The following is a 6,179-nucleotide window of genomic DNA, read 5'->3' as shown; positions in this document are numbered from 1 at the left end:
CAATGCCTTCGAACCTTAAGTGTGACGTCTGTCCGGGACGATTTGCAGCTCAGTTCTTCCAGCTGAGTAAAACTTGCCGCCTCTGCGTTCAAAGACTACATCTTCAGAAGGCTGTGACTGAATGGAAAGTCAAGCATAATGATCTTGAAAAGAAATTCGTAGCCCTTCAGGAATTTGTTTTAAGTAATGTGGCAGTGACTCCACCATCGATGGTGGAGAGGCCCTCCACCGAGACTGTGCCCTCTCCAGACGACCCTCCTGCTTCACGGGAGGACGTGTTACCTGCCTCACAGGTTGACTCCTAGCCTGCCTCACAGGCTAACCCCCAGCCTGCCTCACAGGCTAACCCCCAGCCTGCCTCACAGGCTAACCCCCAGCCTGCCTCACAGGCTACCCCCAGCCTGCCTCACAGGCTAACCCATAGCCTGCCGCACAGGCTAACCCCCAGCCTGCCTCACAGGAAAACCGCCAGCCTGCCTCACAGGCTGACCCCCAGCCTGCCTCACAGGCTAACCCCCAGCCTGCCTCACAGGCTAACCCCCAGCCTGCTTCACAGGCTAACTCCCAGCCTGCCCCACAGGACAACTTCCAGCCTGCCCCACTTAACGCTTCTCTTCCTGCTTCACAGGATGTCGGGTTCCAACCTGTAAGGAATGGAGCCAAATCGAAGCAGGCAACCAAGGATTTACTGACCCCCACTACCTTCAATAGGTTCCAGGTGCTGGCAGACACCATGGAGGATGAGTTCGAGACTCGCCTAGTTGGGGACTCCATGGTGCGTGGGCAGCTGATTGAGTTCTGTGGTCGTTCATCAAACGGCCGCAGAAAACGTTACTGCTATGCAGGTGCCAGACTGGATGACATCACCGCAGCGTGCGATGATGTCACGAGAAATGCCGACCGAAACACCCTCTTTGTCATTCACGCGGGGACGAATGACGTAAAGACAACCCGTTCTGAGGAACTGCTTGAGAAATACCGCCGCATGATCAAGCAGTATAAACGTAAAACAGATGCCAGTAACATCATAATCTCAGGAATCCTCCCGAGGGTCGGTGCCGAATCTAGCTTTTACAGTAAGGCTTTCAGCACAAACAACAGACTTCAGTCCCTTTGCTCACAAGAAAACGTCCAGTTCGCTAATTTGTGGAACAATTTTTACTACGATTCAGACTTGTTCCTTCCTGATGGCATCCATTTAAACCCTGTTGGAGCAGCCCGTTTCGGGAGGCTGCTCTGTGACCAAGTGGCTCTTCGAAAGCCAAAAAACGCGGAGGCGAGAACACCAGCAGCTCCACCGTAAGGGAGCACTCAACCCGTAAAACCCCTGACTCGAATCACATTAAAGCTTGCAATGTAAACGCTCGTATCCTACGTAACAAACTTGAAGACTTAGAAGTCCTCGCAGCTACAAATCATTATCACATCATCGGAGTCACAGAATCTTGGATAGACACTTCAAATAGAGATTTCATTGCGGAATATAGATTACCGGGTTATACCATCTTTAGTCATGAAAGAGAGAACAGACAGGGTGGAGGCGTTATCTTTTATATCCACAACTCTCTCCATCCAGTATCCGTGAAAACAGATATTATAACCAATGTAGACACTGTAGGTTAGCGGATAGCTAGGCTTGGCAACATCGCCTCGGGGCATCACGTGACATGTTCTCTTTGAACTTAGTAACTAAGCAGCTAGCCTAGGGGGTACACGCCGCTCGCTCGTTCCCGTGTTTACCACTGTACTTTCACCAATAGACTGATAAAGGACCTCAGGGTGTTTTCGTTCCCATCCTTCAGTACGAGAAGCCAGCATCGGCAGGGACATAGATGGCGCAGTGAGACTTATAGTGAAAACAGTGTGTGACAAGAAGCCGGCTCAACGGACGCGGACGCCCCTGGCCAAGGATTACTCATTTTGCGTCGCCTTTGGATACTACAGGTACTTCCGAGCTGTTTAGTGTGCGTTCCCGTGTGCTGTGTGTGACCCTGGTGCAGTGTGTGGTGACGTGTGTGGCCTTTGTGCGTGTAGCAGTGCATCGCCCTTACGCTGCATGTACATAAGGGTGGGAATCTCGTCTCCCTAGCCACCACGGAGAGCGGCGCAACACGTCCTCTCCCTATGACTGTCCGCTGGGCACTGCTCGCCGCGGGCCCCGCCGGCCAGCCGTGACACACCCACGCCACCGCCACACACACACACACACACAACGCCGGGCTGGCCAGCCCCTGCCCCCCCTCTACAGCTCCAAGCACGCACACTGCCGTCGCGTCGCAACTTGGCACTAGATCTACGCCCTACAGACTGCGAGGAGTTGATCCGGTCTGGAAAGGCTTGATCTATGCCACCACCTGTTCTTCGCAGCCACACACAAGCTCAAGAACAGCAACAGACATCTGCAGCCATGTCTTCACCGCCGTCAGACCTGATGGCTTTGTTGCAGCACATGGAGACCAGAGATCAACAGAGGCGCCAGGAGGAGCAGCTTCAACGCAGGGAGGAAGCAGCCGCCAGACAGCAGGAGCTCACAGCTATCATTGCAGCTCTAACGCAGCGATCAGGCGGACAGGCCTCTCCCGACAGTAGTCGCCCCACGTCGGAAGGAGCGCCGCAGCAGCCCTCGCTGCCTCCTCGCCCCGCGCACACCCAGATCAAGGCTACAATCTCACCGCCCCCTCCTCTACAACCTGACGCAACATACCAGGCTTTTCGGGAATGGCGCCGACGGTGGCAAGATTACGCCGTTATGACTGATCTGGCTACGTTATCTCTGGGTAAACGTCACATACAACTACGGACTTGCCTCAGTCCAGAAGTGCTCCATACACTCCACTATCGCCTTCAAGTTCCCCAGGACGACACCGCAGCAATAGACGACGTCCTCAACACACTCGACACACACTTCAAGGCCCAAACCAACGAGGCGTTACGAAGACGTGAGTTGTTCAGCTGCCGTCAAGGTGCCGGGGAGCGCTTCAACGAGTTTTTCGTCCGTGTCAAGAACCTCGCGGAGGCAGTGGACGTGTGCAAGGGAGGTGATAAAGACTGTGAGGAGACACAGATCAAGCAGGTGATATTGATGGGCGTCACCGACCAAGAGTTAATACAAGAACTCATCGGTATCATCCCCACGCAGTCACTCGATCAGGTGGTGCAACACTGTTACGCATACGAGGCTGCTAAACACACTGCTACCGCCATCACCTCCAAACCCAAGTCTGCTTGTGCTGTGTCTCAGTACAAGAAGAACAAGACAGCCACACAGCGCTCGCAAAGGTCAGCAACACCTACTACAAGCGCCTGCAACAGCTGCGATCGTTCACATGACAAGGGATCCTGCCGTGCCGCCAATGTCACATGTGGCAACTGTGGCAAAAAGGGACACTTCACACGAACTCAGCGTTGCCCCGCACGTAACGCCACATGCAGCAATTGCGGTAAATCAGGTCATTATGGCCGCTACTGCCGTTCAACCAAAGCTACTGGAAAGGGAGGAGAAGCGAGTCCCAGTGAGTCAGCTGCCCGGGACTCTAAGGGTAGTGGAGCGCGGCGCGTCACTTCCACCACCCGAGCCCCGTCTGAGACGTCCCCACCCGTAGTTGTCAGCGTCACTCATGACAAGGGGACGAGGGATCTCCGCATGTTACCCGATACAGGCGCCGACACGACAATCATCGGCCTGGATCATCTGCGTAGCATCGGCCTGACACACAACAACCTCCAGCCGCCTCCTCAGACGCCGACATACGGTGCTGATGGTTCCCTCATGCAGCCAGCGATTGGTTCGGTGCAAGTGCAGCTGCAGGTCAAGGACATCAGCACACAGGAGTGGATCGACGTACATCCTGGCACTCCTGTCCCCCTTCTGTCATATAGGGCGTGCAGAGAACTTTCGCTCATCCCCGAGCGCTTTCCCCACCCTATTGCACAGGTGACCCATGCACGTGTTCAGAGCGACCGTGGCGACCAAGGCACGACAAGCGACGGGAAAACTGAGACGCCGATCGCAACAGCTGGCAGTGACGTCACATCCACTGCCAAGGTCACGTCCACTCCCACACTCAGCCCCGCCCACAACGCTCCAACACCTCAGCACCCCTCACCGCCTTTCACCAGCAACACGACTCCTACAGAGGCCAGAACGTACTTCCTGAAGGAGTATGCTGACGTGCTGGTGCGGAAACAGGATCTGCAGGCGACGCCGCTCAGGCCTATGACAGGGCCGCCTATGCGGATTCACCTGCGGGAGGATGCCCAACCGTTCGCCATCCACACCCCGCGGCAGATCCCGCTGGCATACCAAGATGCCGTGAGGCAGGAGCTGAGCGACATGGAGGCCCAGGGAATCATCGCACCCGCTGCTGACGAACCGTCGCCCTGGTGCCACCCACTAGTGGCCGTACCAAAGCCACACGGCGGCGTACGCATCACCACCGACCTATCGAAGTTGAACAAGTACGTGTCTCGCCCCGCCCATCCCTCTCCCACACCTTTCGCTGCGATTCGGAGTGTCAAGCCTGGCGCCAAGTTCTTCACAACCGTCGACGCGCTGCACGGCTACTGGCAGTTGGAGTTGGCGGAAGCAGACCAGCACCTTACAACTTTCATTACACCTTACGGTCGCTACAAGTACTTACGCGGCCCCATGGGTTTTGCAGCGACTGGCGACGCCTTCTGTCGCAGAGGGGATGAAGCACTCCAGGGCATCAGCAACTGCGTCAAGGTCGTGGACGACGTCCTTCTCTACGACGAGGACCTTCTGCCGCACCTCCAACGTGTTGACAAAGTTCTCGCCCGGTGTCGTGTCAACGGCATCACCCTCAACGCAGAAAAATTCTCCCTCGCCAATCCTGCCGTCCAGTTCTGCGGATTCGTGCTCGGCTGATGGGATCGCCGCAGACCCCGAGAAGGTGCGGGCGATTACGGACTTTGCCACACCGGCCAACATCACCGATCTACGGTCGTTCATGGGCCTGGCGAACCAACTGGCGGAATTCTCCCCCGACATCGCAGCCGCAGCCCAGCCACTCCGCCCCCTCATGAGCCCACGCCGGTCGTTCACATGGACGATCGACCACGACACAGCTTTCCAACGTGTCAAGACGGCACTGGCCAGTCCACCAGTCCTGGCGATGTTCAACATGCAGTTGCCCACCATTCTCCAGACCGACGCCTCCAGACTCAACGGCCTTGGATACGCCCTCCTTCAGGATCACGGAGGAGGCCACCTGCGGCTTGTCCAGTGCGGTTCCCGTTTTTTGACAGACGCCGAGACCCGCTACGCAACCATCGAGCTGGAGATGCTTGCTACAGTCTGGGCGACGCACAAGTGTGGGTATTACCTCAAGGGACTGCAAATGTTTGACCACGTGACCGACCACCGCCCGCTCATACCCATTCTCAACAACTACACCTTGGACGCAGTTGAGAACCCCAGACTACAGCGTCTCAAGGAAAAGCTGTCTCCATTCATCTTTACCGCTCGATGGCGTGCCGGCAAGCAGCTCTGCATCCCGGATGCACTCTCCCGCCACCCCGTCAGTCACCCCACAGATGAAGACGACATGCTCACCGACTGCTCTGTGCAGGCTGCCGTCGCAGTGCGGGCCGTACGTTCCCTCGCCGAGACCGACGCATCGCCCACGACCACAGACACCCAGCTGGAGGACCTCCAGAGAGCAGCACACAACGACGAGACCTACGTCAAGCTGCTGGAGTGTGTGCGCCATGGATTCCCAAGCCACCGATACGACCTCCACAACACCATCCTCGACTACTGGAAGATCCGCGATGAGCTGTACTGCGACGGCGACCTCGTACTCTACGGCCCACGCGTCGTTGTCCCTGCAGCGTTACGCAAGTCAGTACTGCGACGCCTGCATGACAGTCACCGCGGAGCCGAGGCCACCAAGCGCCGCGCGAAGCAGACGGTGTTCTGGCCGGGCATAAACGCCGATATCACTAACGTCGTGCGCTCCTGTGATGCCTGCCAGACCCTGCTTCCAAGCCAGCAGCGAGAGGAATATCGGAACGACGACCACCCGACACGACCCTTCGAGTCAGTATCGGCAGACTACTTCCGTGGCGGGAAATCCTTCCTCGTCATCGTCGACCGTCTGTCGGGGTGGCCGGCTGTCTTCCCGTGTGGCACCGACACGACTGCCGCTGCCACTATC

Source organism: Eriocheir sinensis, chromosome 68, assembly GCF_024679095.1.
Source record: "Eriocheir sinensis breed Jianghai 21 chromosome 68, ASM2467909v1, whole genome shotgun sequence".
NCBI lineage: Eukaryota > Metazoa > Arthropoda > Malacostraca > Decapoda > Varunidae > Eriocheir > Eriocheir sinensis.
Note: the sequence above shows the minus strand (reverse complement) of the source record.